The 17,008-nt window shown below is 49.1% G+C and overlaps 1 long non-coding RNA gene across 1 annotated transcript; it reads left to right on the top strand.

Annotated features, from left to right (window-relative positions):
• The first annotated feature begins 2,717 nt into the window (after positions 1-2,717).
• Positions 2,718-7,300, top strand: LOC123479634 (uncharacterized). Its single transcript, XR_006655306.2, has 2 exons — positions 2,718-4,377; positions 6,132-7,300. It is a non-coding gene; the product is annotated as an uncharacterized lncRNA (long non-coding RNA).
• The last annotated feature ends 9,708 nt before the right edge of the window (positions 7,301-17,008 follow it).

The raw sequence follows: 17,008 nt of genomic DNA, 5'->3' as shown, positions 1-17,008 counted from the left end.
CAGCTTGTTGTAGGAGGGGGATTTGGATTTTGTGGTGGGGCTACCGACCCCACTGCCCACACAGGCAAGGGGTACTTCACATCTTTGCGAACCAGCACCCCCATCACACCGGTGGGCATGTTCTCTGGAACACTCTGGGCTTGGCCCCGAGTCTGAGTCCCTGGTCACAGGTGCAGATGTCGAATCCCCATCTCTAGGCCAGCATGTTCCAATGGAACGTAACATGAACCACATCTGTAGCTTCAAATTTTCTAGTCATGCATTAAAGAAGAATAAAAAGAAACAGGTGAAATCAATTTGAATAGTATATTCTATTTAATCCTTTACAGCAAGCCTATTATCAGTTGAGCAGATAAAAAAGTTATGAGTGAGATCACCTAATTTTTTCATACTGATATCTTCAAAACCTGGTGTGTATTTTACGCTTAGTTGGGACACAAATCAGCATGGAAGCTAAATGGTCAATGGTTAACGCGAAAGGTTGTCCTACCCAAATAATTAGGTTGAGGTCCATGTAATGGAAAAAATACCTGTTTTAAAATTAAAATGCAATAAAATGTGAAATTCACTTCCTTGGTGATACTAGCTACATTTTAACTGTGCAACAGCCACATGGGCTGGCTTGAGTAGCACAACCCCAGATGAAGAATTCCGGACATGCGCCATGGCGTAGAGCAAAAAAGCGGAGAGGCTGTGGGATCTACAACAGAAATGCCAAATAGCCTCGAGCCACAGTTTCTGCATCCATAAAACGCAATTAATTACATCTTCTTTGCATTAATCCTAAGGACTGAACGCATCGAGGCAGCTGCAAGTTGTAGTCAAAGCACATTTTCTGGGTTCAGATCTTGCCGATTCCAAGTGGTGAGATTTGGGTAAGTGAATAAAGCTCTCTGTGCCTCGGTTTCCTCATATTTAAAAAGGGAATAGTAATAGTGCCCACCTCATTGGTTTGTCATGAGGCTTAAATGACTAGTATTTGTGAAGTACCTGGAATGTAACTGCTATATAAGCCTTTGCTAAAAAGCAAGAAAATAACCTCCTCCAAATTAAGTGTAAAAATGTGCAGTTTCATGGGAGTTCTGCTTTCATAAATTTGCTTCTCTCCAGGCACAGAACATCCTCTGCCCCCGTGTCTGAGCCAGGCAGGCTGCACTTCTCTTTGCTGTAGCTCTGATCGGCCCCGGCTCTGACCCTCTGCTGGGGCAGGAGGTCGGAGGGCTGTGATGCAGGAGAGGGTGGGGCCGGGGGGTCCCAGGGACTGCTACGATAGGAGCAAGCCTGCCTCCTTCCCTTCCACTCAGGTGGCGCTAGTGACGGCCACATGCCTGAAATTCCACCACTGTGTGTCCTTAAACTTTTATCTGTCTAAGTTCTCCCCACTAAAGTGAAAAGATGCTTTGGAAAGAGTTCTGGTTGGATTCTAGGTCTGGCTGAAGTCACTGACCCCGTGAGATCATGGGCAAATTACCTCTTCTTTGGGGCCTTAGCTTTCTTATACGTAAGATAAGAACAGAGAGATGGACTAGGTCAGTGTTTTCCAAGACACAATATGTACAGCAATGGTAGGTGCCAGGTGGTTTAAGGGTCTCTGGACGCTATTACATAACATTGAATCCTATCAAGACATGTATATTTCCTTTCGATTTCCTTCCTCTTCATTTAGCAGTTTCTATGTCTTTTTTAATTTAATTTAATTTAATTTAATTTATTTATTTGTAGAGACAGCAGAAAGGAGGGAGAAAGAGAGGGAAAGAAACATCAATGTGTGGTTGCCTCTTGCGTGCCCCCAGCCGGGAATCGAACCCACGATCCTTTGATTCGTAAGCTGGCACTCAGTCCACTGAGCCACACCAGCCAGGGCAGTTTCTGGGTCTTTAACATCTCATTTATTAAGGAACAGAAAGCAGGGCTCAGCTCAGAGCTGTCAGAAAGAAATGGGGTTTAAGTAGAATTTAAGAATCTTGTTGTTGTTTTTTTTTCCCTGGTATTTAATTTTATGGTTGCTTCACCTATATGGCAAATGATAGTGACTTTCCATTTGAGGCCAGCAATTTAAAATTTCTATTTTAGGGGTTGGTGGGGTGGGGGAAAGCAATGGGGGTAAATTGGGACAACTGTAATTGAACAATACAAAATAAAATAAAATTTTAAAATTCCACTTTAAATACATTTTTTAAATGAGTTGATTGGAAGAAGAACATTATGGAACGAATACAGGCATTTGGGAAAGATGGTGGGTGATTCAAGAGTTGTGGCTCTAACCTCTGCTCCTCTTGGGGAGCCTTTAATAGGAGACTGGGCACCTCCTCCTTCTCTGGGGTCTCCCAGGGGCTTTGCAGAAATCCTTCGTCATTTGAATCCGGCTCAGGCTGGGCTCTGGGGAAGACAAGCAGGCAGGTGCTGGGGCAGCATCAACCCAGTGTCAGCCCAGTGGCCGCCGCAGCCCTGCTGGGTGATCTTGCTCTGTCTTTGCAAAGAAAACCCTGTGAGCCTGGGAACATAATTCGTGTGCCCATGGATTGAGTATGGCCCTGTGTGGGTGCTTCCCTTACATCATCTCGCTGCATCCTCCAACCTCCCCACGAAGCTGCTGTTTTCATCCCTGGGGGGAGATGAGGAAAGGGCTCAGAGAGCTGGCATCATTGGCCTAAGGAGTGAGGCGGGCAATGGGATTAGAAACCAGCTGGTCTGGCTCAAGGCCTAGGTGGTCTTTATCGACTGCTTTATGCCACCTCCTTGGCCTGAACTAGTTGTATGACACTGAGCAAGTCACTTAGCTGTAACAGTGGGAAGTCGTAATAGTGGGAAATTGTAACCCACCCCATCATTCTGACATTGTTTCTCTAAGTGCTGACACTAATGCATATGTGGCTTGTGGATGAACAGCATGTTTGTATAAGAATCCTAGGAACCAGCTTCAAACAATACAGACTCCAACCTTCAGTAATCCCAGCTCCGGGAGGTTTGCTGACCTTCAACTGTGGAGCCGGGATGATGCGGAGCCGTGATGACACGAAGCCGGGATGATGCACACCGGACCATCACCTGCCTTATCCTAATGGACTGTGCTCATCTGCACTTAGAGAACTTTTTCAACCCCCTTCCTTGATCTCTTTCTTCTGTTCCCCTCTCCCTCCTTGTAAAAACCCCTGCCTCCACTGAGAGGTGGAGATGGGCTTTGTGACATGAGCTCCCCCATCTTCCCAGGAGATGGACTTTGAGAAGTGAATCCCCCGTCTTCCCAGTTGCCACCACCTGAAAATAAACCACTTTCCTTTACATCAGCACCTGCCTCTTGAAAAGGCTTTTATAGCAGCAGGCAGCTGGAACTGCTTTCATTTACAGTTTTCGGTGACTCTAGATGGGACTATGGGGGCCCCAGTAAGGCCTGGAGGGCCTGGGCTGGGGGTCTCAACTGCTTGTGGCAGGCTGACCCCGTGGCAGGGATTGCAGGAATTTGCCAGCAGCTGTGACTCTTCCTGTTCTCCTTTGCGAGGCATCAGCTGCCTTTTTAAGTGCTTTGCTGGTGAACGGAACCGGGTTCTTGGTGGACTGACAGCCCAAACTGGGCAAAGTCCCTGGTGTGCACAACCAGAAGCCCCTGCCCACCACTTGGGTTCTTTGAACCATTTGGAATTCTGCAGGAATCAGCAGCGCCGCTCAGAGGCAGCGCGGCTCAGTGACAAGGAAAAAAGTCACAGTTCCCCAGTGTGGGGTTTATTGTTTGCGTTTCTTGTTGCACACTGCTTTCGAATTGTCTCTTAGTTTTGTTTTTCTGTTCTTCCGTGGGAGGAAGCCTGTTTCTGTTTGCGAGCTCTCTGTTTCTCTCCGCTGTCTGAAATGGAATTTTGTTCACAGTTTTTTGTAGCTTTCTTATTTTTGGGGGACTTGGTTTGATCTTTGCTGTTTTGCACACACCGGGAATCTTCTGTCTCAGCCATCTGGGCTTCGGGCCACTTGGACCTGGCCAGGGTCATTGGCAGTACTGGTTGGTGTGAGACAAGATTCCAAGACTAGTCCCAGTCCCTCCTTTTAGAGGATTTAATTTGAAATACTCATTTGTTTGAACTTTGTCTTTGCTTTAGATTTTGTTTTGGTTTCTGTTTTGAAAGGAACCATTGGTCTGATCTCAGATTGTTTTGCCCAAGGTCTGGTCAGTGGGATATAATCCATATTGTTACATCATAAGGATCCTACTCAGAAAGGATTTCAATGAATGGTTTGAAGACTGGAAAAGATCACTCCCCTCTCAGACAGTAAAACTCAGAAAGAAAAGAAAAAGGAAAAAACTGGCATTTTAAAACTAAGCTGCTAAAGCCAGGTCAAGCCTGATATCTCTCCTGCCTCTTCTCCAGCCTCCTAAAAATTGTCAAGGTCAGTAAATACCGTATTTTGCCATGTATAATGCGCACCCACATTTTGGGCCCAAACTTTCAAGGAAAAAAAATCTTTCGTTTTAATTTTTTAGGTCAATTATTTATTTATTTATATTTAGATCCTGTTTTTTTGTATTATAAAGGAATTTTTGCATTTCTTTTTAACATATGGATATCGTTATTGCTTTCTAGAGTTACACTTTTAATGCATAAGCATAAATAAAAGAATTAAAAATATGTATATAGATACAGAATTAGTACTACCCATGTATAATGTGCATCCTTATTTTTTGCTCAAAAATTTGATCCAAAAAGGTGTGCATTATACTCAGTAAAATACGGTAATCAAACAGCTGACCTTTCCACCCACTAACACAAAGCAGTAATCACCAAGAATCCAAAAGAGTAGTTTAAGTTTGGTTGATGTCTTTTAAACTTATTAACATAAAATATGTTTGTTTTTGCCTGGGTTTACAAAAAAATTATTGTTATCTCTACTATGCCTCTTAAGAATGTAAATATATTTGCCAATGGGGGAAGAAAACTATTTCTGAAAGTTACAAAATATATTCATAAATTTGTCAGTCTAAAGAATGCTAGTTACTTACTTTTTGTTGTCACTAACGTTAAGTTTTCTAAAAATTGAAAATTCTAATTAAGTTGGGAAAATCTATGATTTGGGCAATAAAAAGTTTAAATTATGACATTATATATTGAAAGAAATAGAATTGAAGGTTGACTACTTCTGAACGAGTTAAGAAGACGAAACAAACTAAGAAGGTCTGTGTATGTCGCAGAGGGTCCGTGTCAGCCAGTCACACAGGGTCTGTACGTCGCAGAGGGCTCCTGTAAGTCACAGAGGGTCTGTGGAAGTTGGAGAAGGCTGGTGCATAGGGAAGGAGCAAAAAGAGAAAGAAATAAGGAAGTAAAAAAGGTAAGAAAGGATAAAGGAAAGGGACGTACAGGAAGGAAGGACACTGGAGAAGGAATTTCTCAAGAAGGGAAACGGAAACAAGGAAGACTAGGAATGAGAGAGAAAAGGAAAGGCACATAGATAGATAGTAAAGCAGAATGATAATTTTAATAACATGAGAAAAAGTCAAAAGCTCCCTTTGATTTTCCAAAACCAACTGTTACTTCCCCAAATAAACCCCAGGTAAAATTGACAGTTGGGGACAAATTAATTAATGTATTACTCTGATACACTTTCATTTATAATTTTTAGTGTTATCTTAAAATGTTATTACCAAAAAAAGCACGTTCCTTTGTCAGTTGCGGTGTAATCTGATCTATAACCATGTCATTTTTCGTATCTTTTTTGTCATTTAGAGGCAGTCATTGTTTTATTCTGAAGCATTTGCAGAAATGTTACGTCTGCTGACGGATTCTAAAATATGAGTTTCCGAGGGTAAATTTTCAGATCACCCTTTGAAATAGATGGGGCCCTGTGGGGCTCTGGGGAGCGGGCGGGCTCACAGAGACGCTGGCACAGTCAGAACCCACGAGAACTGGTTGTGGGACTCAATGACTGAAGACAATCGTTGTCCTTGGGACTGTTCGAAGTGTTGCTGATCAAAGACCTGTGTTTGTTTCCATAGAGCAATGTGGTCAAGTGTAGCAACATTGGAGCACTTATATTTCTTCTCCCTACTTGATCCCGCCAGAATTTGGAGATGCTTAAGGAGTGTTATTGTTTTCATGGTGATACATTTGTTTGCACGAATTCAGTAGGATCTGATTTTTTTTTTCCAGGTTCCAGTTGTGGTTTTATTAGCCAAGACTTTGCCTGGAATAGTATGTCTGAAAGAGACACGCCTGGACTCTGGATGTCAGCAAGAAGCTTTAAGGAATAAAGATTGACTTTGGAGCCTATAAAAGGCCCGTGGAGAAATGGCCAGATACCTTACTTATTCTTATGGCCCATGTAGTCTTTGCAGCTAAGGAGCAAAGGTTGCTTTTTGGGGAGATGGCAAGGAAGAACCTCAGACATTTCGGGAACCTTGAGAACTTGAGGAATTTACCAAACCTACAGGTATTCAGGCAAAGCCTGATGGCAACTGTGTGGCTTGGCTTCTTTGCCCTGAGAGATTAAATAAAGCTCAGTCTGAAGGTTTGTGACCTTCCAGCCAAGCAGATTTATCAAAACCTGTATGATCAATGGCTATTCCGGTGGTGTTTATGCAAATAGGCCAAATCAAAACTGGACCGAATGCAGTAAACGAATTGGTCTTGATTTGGCTCTTTGATGAACATGAGAGAGATTTTAGGGGAGAAATAGTGTTTCAATAGAATCTAGTATACACGATTGTGGAAATTAAACTATAGTTCAGTTAATTATCTATAAAATTTTGTTTTTCTCTTACGATCCTAAATTGTTCTAGTTTTCTTAAATGTTTGGAACAAAACCTTGTAACGTCCATAGAAATGGAGGAAACATTTAGGGGGGTTGTAACAATGGGAGATTGTAACCCACCCCACCGTTCTTTGACATTGTTTCTCTAGTGCTGACACTAGTAACGAATCTGTGGCTCCTGGATACAGCATGTTTGTATAAGAATCCTAGGAACTAACTTCAAAAATACAGACTCCAACCTTCAGGCATCCCAGCTCCAGGCAGTTTGCTGACCTTCAACTGTGGAGCCAGGATGATGCGAAGCCGGGATGACTCTTACCGGACCATCACCTGCCTTATCCGAATGGACTGTGCTTGTCTGCACTTAGAGAACTTTTTCAACCCCCTCCCTCGATCTCTTTGTTCTGTTCCCATCTCCCTCCTTGTAAAAACCTCTGCCTCCTCTGACAGGTGGAGATGGGCTTTGTGACATGCGTCCCCCATCTTCCCTGGAGCTGGGCTTTGAGACGTGAGTCCCTTCTCTTCCCGGCTGCCACCACCTGAAAATAAACCACTTTCTTTTACATCAGCACCTGCCTCTTGAGTATTGGCTTTCGTAACAGCTGGACCTGCTTTGGTTACATAGCTACTCTGAGACCCAGAGGAAGAGGGAACTGATAACAGTATCCTCCTGATAAGGTTATTGAACTGCTTATTGTTATTGGTCATTGTTATTGGATTAAATGGAAATTAATGAGTTAATACATGCAAAGTGTTTAGAAAAGTCCCCGGCACATGGTAAGCATTTGATGACAAGTGGCTAATGTTATTTCCACAGAGCCTTGGCTCCTGCCTCTCCCCCGGCTCCCCAGCACACACCCCTTGAGAGCTGAGGGTGATGGAGCCGCAGGGACAGGTTTCCTGAGCATCCCCCAGGTGGCAGGCCTGGGCTGTGTTTTTCATCTGCTCTCTGATGTAATCCTGACCACAGCCCTGTGAGCCAAGAATGAATGTATGTCCTTTTTTTTCACAAGTGACAAACAGGCATCAGAGAGGAGAAGTACCCTGCCCAGGATCACACAGCAAACCGGGGGGGTTGAACTGGGCGGTGTAGTTCAAAGCCCCTGTCAGTCCACTGAGGAGCCTCCATGAGATTGGCTGAAAGTTCCTGGGGAGGTCCCATGCCCTCCTCAAGGGGGAGGGGTCCCCTGCCTAACCTGGAGCTAGAGACTCTGCACGTGGGAGGAAAGTTGATTTCTGGTTCCGATCTTGCCTCTGACAGCCGGGTGACCTTGCACAGCCACCAGTCCCTCGCTGGCTTCAGCCACACAGTCACTGCTGAGTGTGTCAGGGAGGGGCCTCCAAACTTCCACGGGTCCTGCTTCTCTTGTTACCTTCCAGCTGGGAGGAGGAGGGAATGGGAGACCCAGCCCCTCCTGGTACTAGAATTGCTGAAAAATTGCTGTCATCTGATCCCCCCTTCCTGCCTGCCTGCCTGCCTGCCTCCTGGGGGTCCAGAAAGCTTTGTGGGGGAGGGAAGGAAAGGGGTTACATGTGTTCAGTCCAGGCTACTCCCCAGCTGTTCTGTTCTGGAGAAAAGGTTGCTGGGTGGAGTGGAGAGTAGGAGCAGGGTGTCGAGGTGTTCGGCCAGCAGCCAGTTGCATCAGAGCCCCTTGCGCAAGGCATCCTCCTGGGTTAGGCACAGAGCACTGCCCCATAGCCCTCACCCCGACCCGGGTCCCAGAGGTGCCAGTGTGAGGACCGTTAGGACTCGTAGGAAACACCAATCCAGGCCTGGTCCTCCGGGAGTGGCCTAGGGAGGGCCGGGGGAAGGAGGGGCAGGTTTGGGGCCGGTGCAGCTCATCTGCCTGGGAGCTGGAACTTTAGGCTGGAAGGTGCTCATCAAGGAGTCCAGAGCAAACCCAGCCGTCAGTCCCTCAGTGGAGAAAGAGGAGACTAGGCCGGTGCCCTGGGCAATGGCTGAGCCCTGACCCTCGACTCTGGTCACAGACTGAGCCTTGTTCCCTGGCTTTGGACTCCCACAGGACTCTGCCCTGAAATCTGGGGTGTGGCCTGGTCACTGAGCCTTGGCCACTGCCCCTAGCCACGGCTCAGTTCTGACCCTGGCCCCAGACCGAGTGCTGACTTGGTCACTGACGGACACACAACTTTTCCTGTGCTGACCCCTGACCGAAAGCCCAGTCCAGCTCCTGACTGAGTTACAGCCTGCAGACACTTGCTCTAATTCAGCGATTTTCAACCGGTGTGCCGCGGCAGGCATACCGGGGTGTCGCAAGAAATTTTAAAACACACAATACCTGGCTGTTCAGTCAGGGGCACTGCCCTCTTTCCCCTCAGGTTGTCAAATAAAAAAATGATAACAGCCAACACAGCAATAGCCGCCTGGTGTGAATGAATGAAAATTATACCCTTTTTTTTGGTGGTTGTCGGATGGTAAAAAATAGAATATATGGTGCGCTGTAGGCTTTTAGTAATTAGCTGATGTGTGCCGTGAGAGGAACAAGGTTGAACATCGCTGCTCTAATTCATGACCTTTGACCTCAGTCCCCAGATAAACCCCCAACTCCAGCCTAGGCACGGTCAGAGACACTCAGGAATCGGGAGAGCTGTTCGAAGGCACATGCAGCAAGCACTTGGCACCTGCTGGTCTCCCTTCTGGCCATTGTACCCCATTCCAGGCTGAGGATGGCCAAGGGGCTGGGTTAGACTGGGGGCCCCATGGGGCTGTGACCGGCCGCACTATGACTTAGCAGGGTGGGAGCCGGGTGTGGAGTCAGCCGGGGCCACTGGGGCTGAGCCAGGGCAGTGCTGAGGCAGGGCAAGGAGAGAGGACAGTCTCTCTCAGATCAGAGCTGCAGACAGGGTTTGGGGAGGCCGCGGATGCTGTGTGCGGATGCTGCGTGTGGCCAGCAAGACCGTGAAGGCAAAGCAGCCCAGCTGCAGTTACGACTATTTCCTCTCCCGCTTCGTGCAGATGGAGCACACACACAGTCCTTCAGATCGCCTTTTTCTCTTAGTTTAACGATTTGTCTTCGGGATTATTGCACTTCGGTTCGGAAAGACCTTCCTGATTTTTTAAAATAGTTTTGTTGTATTATGTTGGAGGGATGTACTGGTTTATGGAAGTCTTTCGTTGTCTAAGAATATTTCATTATTTCCATCCTTTTGCTACACCAAACAATGCTGCAGGGCTCATACATGAGGAGTAGAGAGAAACTCGGAGCTCATTTCCTGGAGAAGCAGAATTACTAAGTCAAAAGTTGGAGCGTTTGCATTTCGGATGGAAGTTTCTGGATGATCCTCCACCCAGACTGTGCCCATCTGCCTCCTGCTAGCGGAGCGTGGAAGTGCTGGTATCGAGGTTTTTTGATTTTTGCCAATCTGATTCAGAAAAACGAAATGTCTTCATGCAGCTTTCACATGCTTATCTTGTTCTGACAGATGAATCTTTTCACATTTTACAGCCGCAAAGGCCGATGGGGAAGACCAGCTTCCCCAGGTCAGCACTGCCCGGGCCGGCTCGGTGGGCAGCGAGTGTCCCATCTCCGGAGGCGACTCAGCAGAGCAAGAAGAGGCCAGGCGGCTGGCGTGACAGGGGCTGGGCTTCAGAAAGCAGTGGCACCTCCCTCTGCTTCCTCTGTCCTTGGCTTGCCCTCCCCTCCCAGATGTGCCTGGGCGCTGTCCTCACCCCCCAGGGCTGCATGTGCACAGGTCATTCCAGGGTCCCACCCCCTTCCTTAGGGATCCCTTTCCCTCCTCCTGCCATTTAAAGTTTCCCCAGCCCAGAGGCTCTGGAAGGCTTGGGCTCAGGGGACACCCAGCCCTCCTACTTGGAAAGCCACCAGCACAAACGTTAGCATCTTAGGCTGTCTGCTGGTCTGGCACTCGGTGGAGGTTGAGCCACAGCCCCTCCTTGTGGTCAGCGTGCAGAGTGTATGTGCCGATGTGCCCACATTGGTGTGTGTGGCTCAGATGTGTGTCTCTGTAGCAGCCTGGAGGAAAAACAAAAAGCCTGGTTCTGGAGCCAGGACAGACCTGGATTTGAACCCCTGCTCAGCCTCTGATCAGCGGTGAGGCGCTGGGCCGGTCCCAGCCTCAGTGAGCTGCAGTTCTCTGGGCTACAAAGTTGGGGAGATAACTAAGGGGCTGACCCCTGCCAGCCTGGATGAGTCATCTCCTTCCACGCTCACCTCGTCCCTCCCTTCCAGCCACGCTCCCTTTTCTCTACCCCTTGACCAGACCAAATTCTTCCTGCCCCAGCACCTTGGCCCTGGCTGTTCCATCTGCCTGGAGCTTTTCTGACATCTTCCTGGGCCTCTTCTCCTCCTTCAGGCCTCAGGTCAGATGTCACCTCCCCTGAGGCACCCTCCCCGAAGGGCCATGCCCCTATCACCAGCAGCCTCTGCAGTCCGGCTCTATTCCATAAGGGACAGAATTAAAGGGACATATGTGAATTAAACAAAATTCACAGCCCTTGTCAAGGTTTGACGTGATCTCACTTACGACGTCCTAAGATGCTCTTCTCTGTTGCTGTATCCCTGTTTCTAGCACAAAGCCTTGCACCTACTAAGTGTTCAGTCAGTTGTTGAATGAATGAATGGAAAGCGCTCAGCACAATGCCTGACATATAATAAAGCTGGAAACTGCTGCTGGTTAGTGTGATGTAAGTGCCGGTGGCTCTCATTATGAAGAAGACTTTGCTCAGCAATTGTGACAGCACGCACTTACCTGAGTCCTGTGTGAGGAAGTGTCATGGGAGAAACAGGGTTAGGAGGCCCAGCCGGTGCTGTTGAGAAAGAGACCCCACAGCTGGAAAATAATCATGACTTCCTGACATCATGATGCCCTGAGTTATTCTCACAGCAGGACTGGAAGTGTGTTTTAGATTAGAAATTGGGGCTCAAAGAGGCTGATATGCCTAAGGTCACCCAGCTGGGCAATGTGTCTCCAAAACACTTACAGTATCTGTGCCCAGAGAGATGACTCAGTGGCCAAGGTGTCATTCACACATCGATTGGGACCTCCCTAGGGCACTTCTGGTGCTTGGAATGCGGGCACAGGCCTGGGCACCCCCACCCCCCTGGGCACCAGGGGGTGCTTTTGGGCAGGATGCTTTCCTCCCAAGGCTGGGGCTCCCGGTGGAGGGGCCTCTGCAGAGGGCACCAGGGCTCTCTCTGCTGGGAAGTCTCTACCACTGGGGGTAAAACTGTTTTTTTTTTTTAGATTTTATTTATTTATTTTTAGAGAGGGGAAAGGAGGGAGAAAGGGAGAGAAACATCAATGTGCGGTTGCCTCTGGCATGCCCCCTACTGGGGACCTGGCCTGTAACCTAGGCCTGTGTCCTGACTGGGAATCAAACCGGTGACCCTTTGGTTCTCAGGCTGGCACTCAATCCCCTGAGCCACTCCAGCCAGGGCTGGGGGTCAAACTTTTATACTTCTCTGCATCTCGGCTGAGATCCACATTCTGGACCGAGGAGGCCTTCGTCCTGTGGTTGGAAAAAGCAGCTCCGACACAGGGCAGGTAGAGGCCTGCGGCGGGGAAGGAGGAGGTTATGCTTGTGCCATGGGGACACACTTTGGCAGACAGCAGGCTGTTCGGGCACACGTGCACACACACACACCTCTCTTGCATACTCTCGCTCCCCCAGGCATGCCGCCGGCTGCTCACACTGGCTGAGTCACTTGGCACCCACCCGGAATGGGGTCACTTGAGCTCCCAGCTGTGCAAAGGCAGGGCTGTGCCCGCCCTGCTCACCAACCTCCCACATAGCTGAGAGCAGGCGCTCAGGACCTGTGGACCATCATTGCTGTCTTACCCTTCCTTCACCCACTCTCTCGGTCACTCCACCCCCGGAGCTGCATGGGGCGGTGCTGCAATCAATCCTGCTCCCCCTGCCCCCCACCCAACCAGCGTGCATCTGCTGAGTGCCCCATTAGATGCCGGTCTTGGCAGCCCTGCCCCTGCCACACCTGGCCTGTGGACCCCACCAAGTGCACGCCCCAGCGGCCACCCCATTTCCCTCCCTTCTTCTCCCTGCTCTGACCACGTGTGCTGGGCCAGATCTTATGAAATCCTGAGTTCTTTCACTGCCAGGCTCCTGATGTCCAGGGCTTGGCCTCCAGTCATGTGCTCTGGGGCCTGGTGGGGTGGGACAGGAAGCTCACAGCCCTCAGTGACACCAGCCCAGGCTGATTTGGAAAGAGGCCAGAGCCCCTGATCACCACGCCCCCACGGAGCACACCTGTGAACAGGCGTGTGCGAATGTGACTGGGAAGAGGATGTCATGTGTCTACAGTCACAGGAAATGTCAATGTAGAATCCCACCTGTGGCACCTCTGTCCACTCATGGACATGACTGAGCAGTGATAGAGACCCCCACCTCCTGATATTGCGGGACCAGGGTTTAAGCCCTGCTATTTACTAGCGTGTGACCTCGGGCAAGTGCTTCACTTCTCCGAGCCTTATCTTTCTTTGTTTACACGGAAGAGATACTTAGTGGGTGTAGCTGCTAAAGAAAAATCGATAGCAGAGTAAGCGCAAATGCACACTGTATCAGCATGTCTAGAGACATACATCATCATCATCATTTACATGCCTGTTGGTGTGCACACGAACATATACTGGCACATATCTACACAGGTAACATGCTTATTCAAGGACTCATATGAGTCCACCAATTTCCATATGGACGCATGTGTCTGAGAGGTCGTTTGGGCGGGTTATTTTTTCCCAGCAATGCAGGCCAGTAGGGTGGTTTTCCGGAGGATTCGCTGAGCTCTGGTCATGGGCAGGAACTGGTGTTTATCTGGGTGGATAAGCATATGCTTGCCCGTGTCCGTGTGAACCTACGTGAGGGGTTATGAGTACGACCCCACCGTTCATCAGGTTGGTTAGTGGGTGAATCTGTGGGCACGGCATCACCTCGGTGTCTGTGGATGCCAGGGGTCTGGGGCATTCTGAACCTGCATAGTCTGGGTTCACATCTCGCCCGTGCAACCGTTGGCAGGGTCCTTAAGCTTTCTGCGCTCACTTTCCCATTCTGTGAGTTGGACATAATGATAACCGCCTTCTGTGCTGCTAAGACTAAGAGAATCAGTTCATGTGAAGGACGGACTGCGGAGCCTGGCACAGAGCAGTGCTGTCCCTCTGAATCTCCCTGGGTCTGTCCTCTGTGACACGTGACAAGACCTTCCATTACAGCACCCCCCTCCCCCCCCCCCCCCCCCCCCGTTATACCACCACTGCCTCTCCGCCAGGCTGTTCTTTCCGCTAGACTGGAAGTCCCGGCGGGCAGGGCTGTGTCTGAGACATCTTCGGTTATAACCTGCACGTCGCCTGCTCATCCTGAACCTGGGATTTCTCCTCCTTCAAGACAACGGCTAGCATTTCACGGGCACTTCTATGTGCCAGGCACAGTGTTAAGCTCATTAGGTCTTCAAACAGTCTCAAGAGCTTGGTATCCTCGATGGCCCTATTTTAGAGACAAAGAAGGTGAGACTCAAATTGGTTAAAAATTTCCCAGGCCCACAAAATGACTTGAACCTGGCCGACAGCCTGACATGAGATTTGGGATGAAGAGTTTGGGCCACGATGTTGCAGATCCTCTGCTCTTGGACTCCCCGTCCGACTGTCTCTCTCTCTCTCCCTGCCCCCCATGAATATCCCTGTATTTCTCCTTCTCACCGTGGCAGGACACGGTGTCCCCAGACGCCAGGCAATGGCACCAGGTCACCCTTCTTTGGCCCAGTTGGGGCTGAGGTGGAGGAGCTTCTCTGAGGCTGGTCCCCTGGGTCAGCAGGGGTGAGGGAGGAAATGCAAGACTCAGCAGGAAGGAGGCGCAGCTTCTGGGTGGTGTGGGGGTGGGCGCTCAGGCTCTGACAGGAGAAGTGGAGCAGAAGGTAGACCCCCCCTTTTCCTCCTTCTCCCAGGTCTCCCCACCTCGAAGAGGGGAGGGACTGCAGGATAGAGGGAAAATAGCTCCCCCTTGAGGTAGGGGAAGCTGTCAAACTGCCGAGCTGCCCCAGAGGGTGCCCAGAGGCAGCTAGTACTCTGTGTCCGTTCAGTCCTCCCACGCGCCTCTTGGGTCTGCAGGAGCCACCAAGGCCCAAGGCCTTTTGTATTCTGCACTTGTTGGGTGGAGTGCCTTTTAAATGCCGGTTAGGCCTACGTGGGTGGCAGTGCTGGTCAGACCTTCCCCACCCTTACTGGTTTTTTCTGCATGTTTCCTCGGTATTGAGAAGTCTTGAAATCTGGGCCATAGGCTGGAAACTCAGGGGGGGCACCAAGGGCGACTGTAGGGCTCCTCTCATTCCTTTACTTACTGGTTCGTTCTTTGGTTCTTTCCAGTGGGACACGGAGACTGATTCCTGTTACTCCATCTTGGCCAGAACAACTGTATTATTGTTTTTTTTAGCTTTTTGGGGGGGAAATCGTATTAGATTTATAGAAGAGTTGCAAAGAGTCCAGATAATTCCTAGATGACCTCCTAGATGCTCACCTTCAGTCGGTGAGCTTCCCGGCCTTTCTTCGTCTTTTGTGACCTTGACACTTATGAAGAGTGCTGGTGGGGCTTTGCAGCATTCTTTAGTTTGGGGCTTCCCATGGTTAGGCTGGAGTCATGGGCTTGGCGGGGAGAGAACCACACCAATGAGGTTCACTTCTCACATCATTCAGGGTTCCGCGGTATCAGCCAGACTTTCATCATTGGTGCAGGTAGTGCCTGGCAGATGTCTCCACTGCGAGTCTCTTTTTCCCCTTCCACCTTCCGTTTGTTGGGAGTAAGTTGCTGAGTCCAGTTCACACTCAGGGAGACGGGAACCAAGCCTCACCATCCGCAGGGCAGAGCATCAAAGAACTTGTGGACGCAGGTTAAAGTCACCACAGAAATTAATAAGTATTTGGAGGGAAGATTATGCAGATGTCCCCTTTCACCTACGCCGTTTAGCATCCACAGGTGGGTTTTGCCCGCAGCAATCACTACTGTGGTACGCTAAGGGCATTTTTTTCTATTTCTCTCAATCCTTCTGCGTCTACTTATTGAAATTTTCTGTAAGGGAAACCCCTTCTCCCCAATTTATTAAATGTGTTTAATCAATTACATTATTTTTAAAAACTTAAAGTTAATTATGCTAAAGTTAATTACCCTCACGTGGTTCAAAATTCAAAATGAGTGCAGGTGTCTCTCCCACCCCTGTCCCCAGCCAACCCATCCCTGGTCCCTTCCCCAAAGACGACCAAAGGCAATAGAGATTTATGCATGCACCAGCGAGACCCACGCATCTTTCTAGACAAACGGTTTGAAAATATGCATAGTGTTCTGCTCCTTGCACCTTTTCACCTGACAATACAACTTGGAGATCCGTGTAGATCAGTACGCAAGGAGCTTTTTTGCTCTTTTGCATAGTGCTCCAGTGTGTAACTGTGCCGTGATTTACTACCTCGTCCCCTATCAATCAACATTTAGGTTGTTCCCAAATGTTTTCTGTCACAGACAGTGCTGCTGTGTCCCAAGTCCCAATATGTATCACTGAAGCTATGGATTTACCCGCACAAGAGGGAGGGACCACAGGGCTTGTTTGTTTCCCATTTTGATATGGCCACACCGCCTCTCTTGGAGGCTGCGCCAGGTCACAGCCTGCTTGCTAAGGCTGCTGTACCAAGCACCCCATACTACATGACAAAAAAACAAAACAAAAATTTATTCTCTCACAGTCCTGGAGGCTCGAAGTCTGGGAGATCTTGGCTTTTAATATGAGTGAAGTAGGGGCCCTGAGCTGGTACTGAGCAGAGGAGGGTGTGACCTAACTTATATAACAGGGTTTATCTGGCTGCTCTGTAAAGAGTAGACTTGGGGGAAGGAGACGCCGGAAGCGGGGAGACCAAGAAGGAGCTGATGCAATATCCAGATGGGAGGAGGCCGTAGCTCAGGCCTGGTGGCTATCCGTGAGTTTGGTGAGCAGTGGTTGGGCACAGAACGTATTTCCAAGGTTGAGTTGACAGAACTCGCAGAAGGATTGGATGCAGGCCGTGAGGAAAGAGAGGAGGCAAACATGACTCCATGGTTTTTCCGGGAGCAACCAGGAGGCTGGCACTGCCGTTCTCTAAGGTGTGGGCATCACACGGGGTCTGTAAAACACTGAGAACAGAGCCTGGGCCCCGGCAGGTGCCGACAGGGGTTAGCTGTTCTTGCTTGTGAAGATCCCACTTTTGGCTCCAGCTCCCTCCCTAAAATAAACCATCCTTGCCCTCCCTCTCTCTCAGGGCTGGTGGGGCA

The sequence above is a fragment of the Desmodus rotundus genome, chromosome 6, assembly GCF_022682495.2.
Source record: "Desmodus rotundus isolate HL8 chromosome 6, HLdesRot8A.1, whole genome shotgun sequence".
In the NCBI taxonomy this organism is placed as follows: Eukaryota; Metazoa; Chordata; class Mammalia; order Chiroptera; family Phyllostomidae; genus Desmodus; species Desmodus rotundus.
The sequence above is the reverse complement of the archived record's forward strand: the minus strand, read 5'-3'. Positions and strand labels throughout refer to the sequence as shown.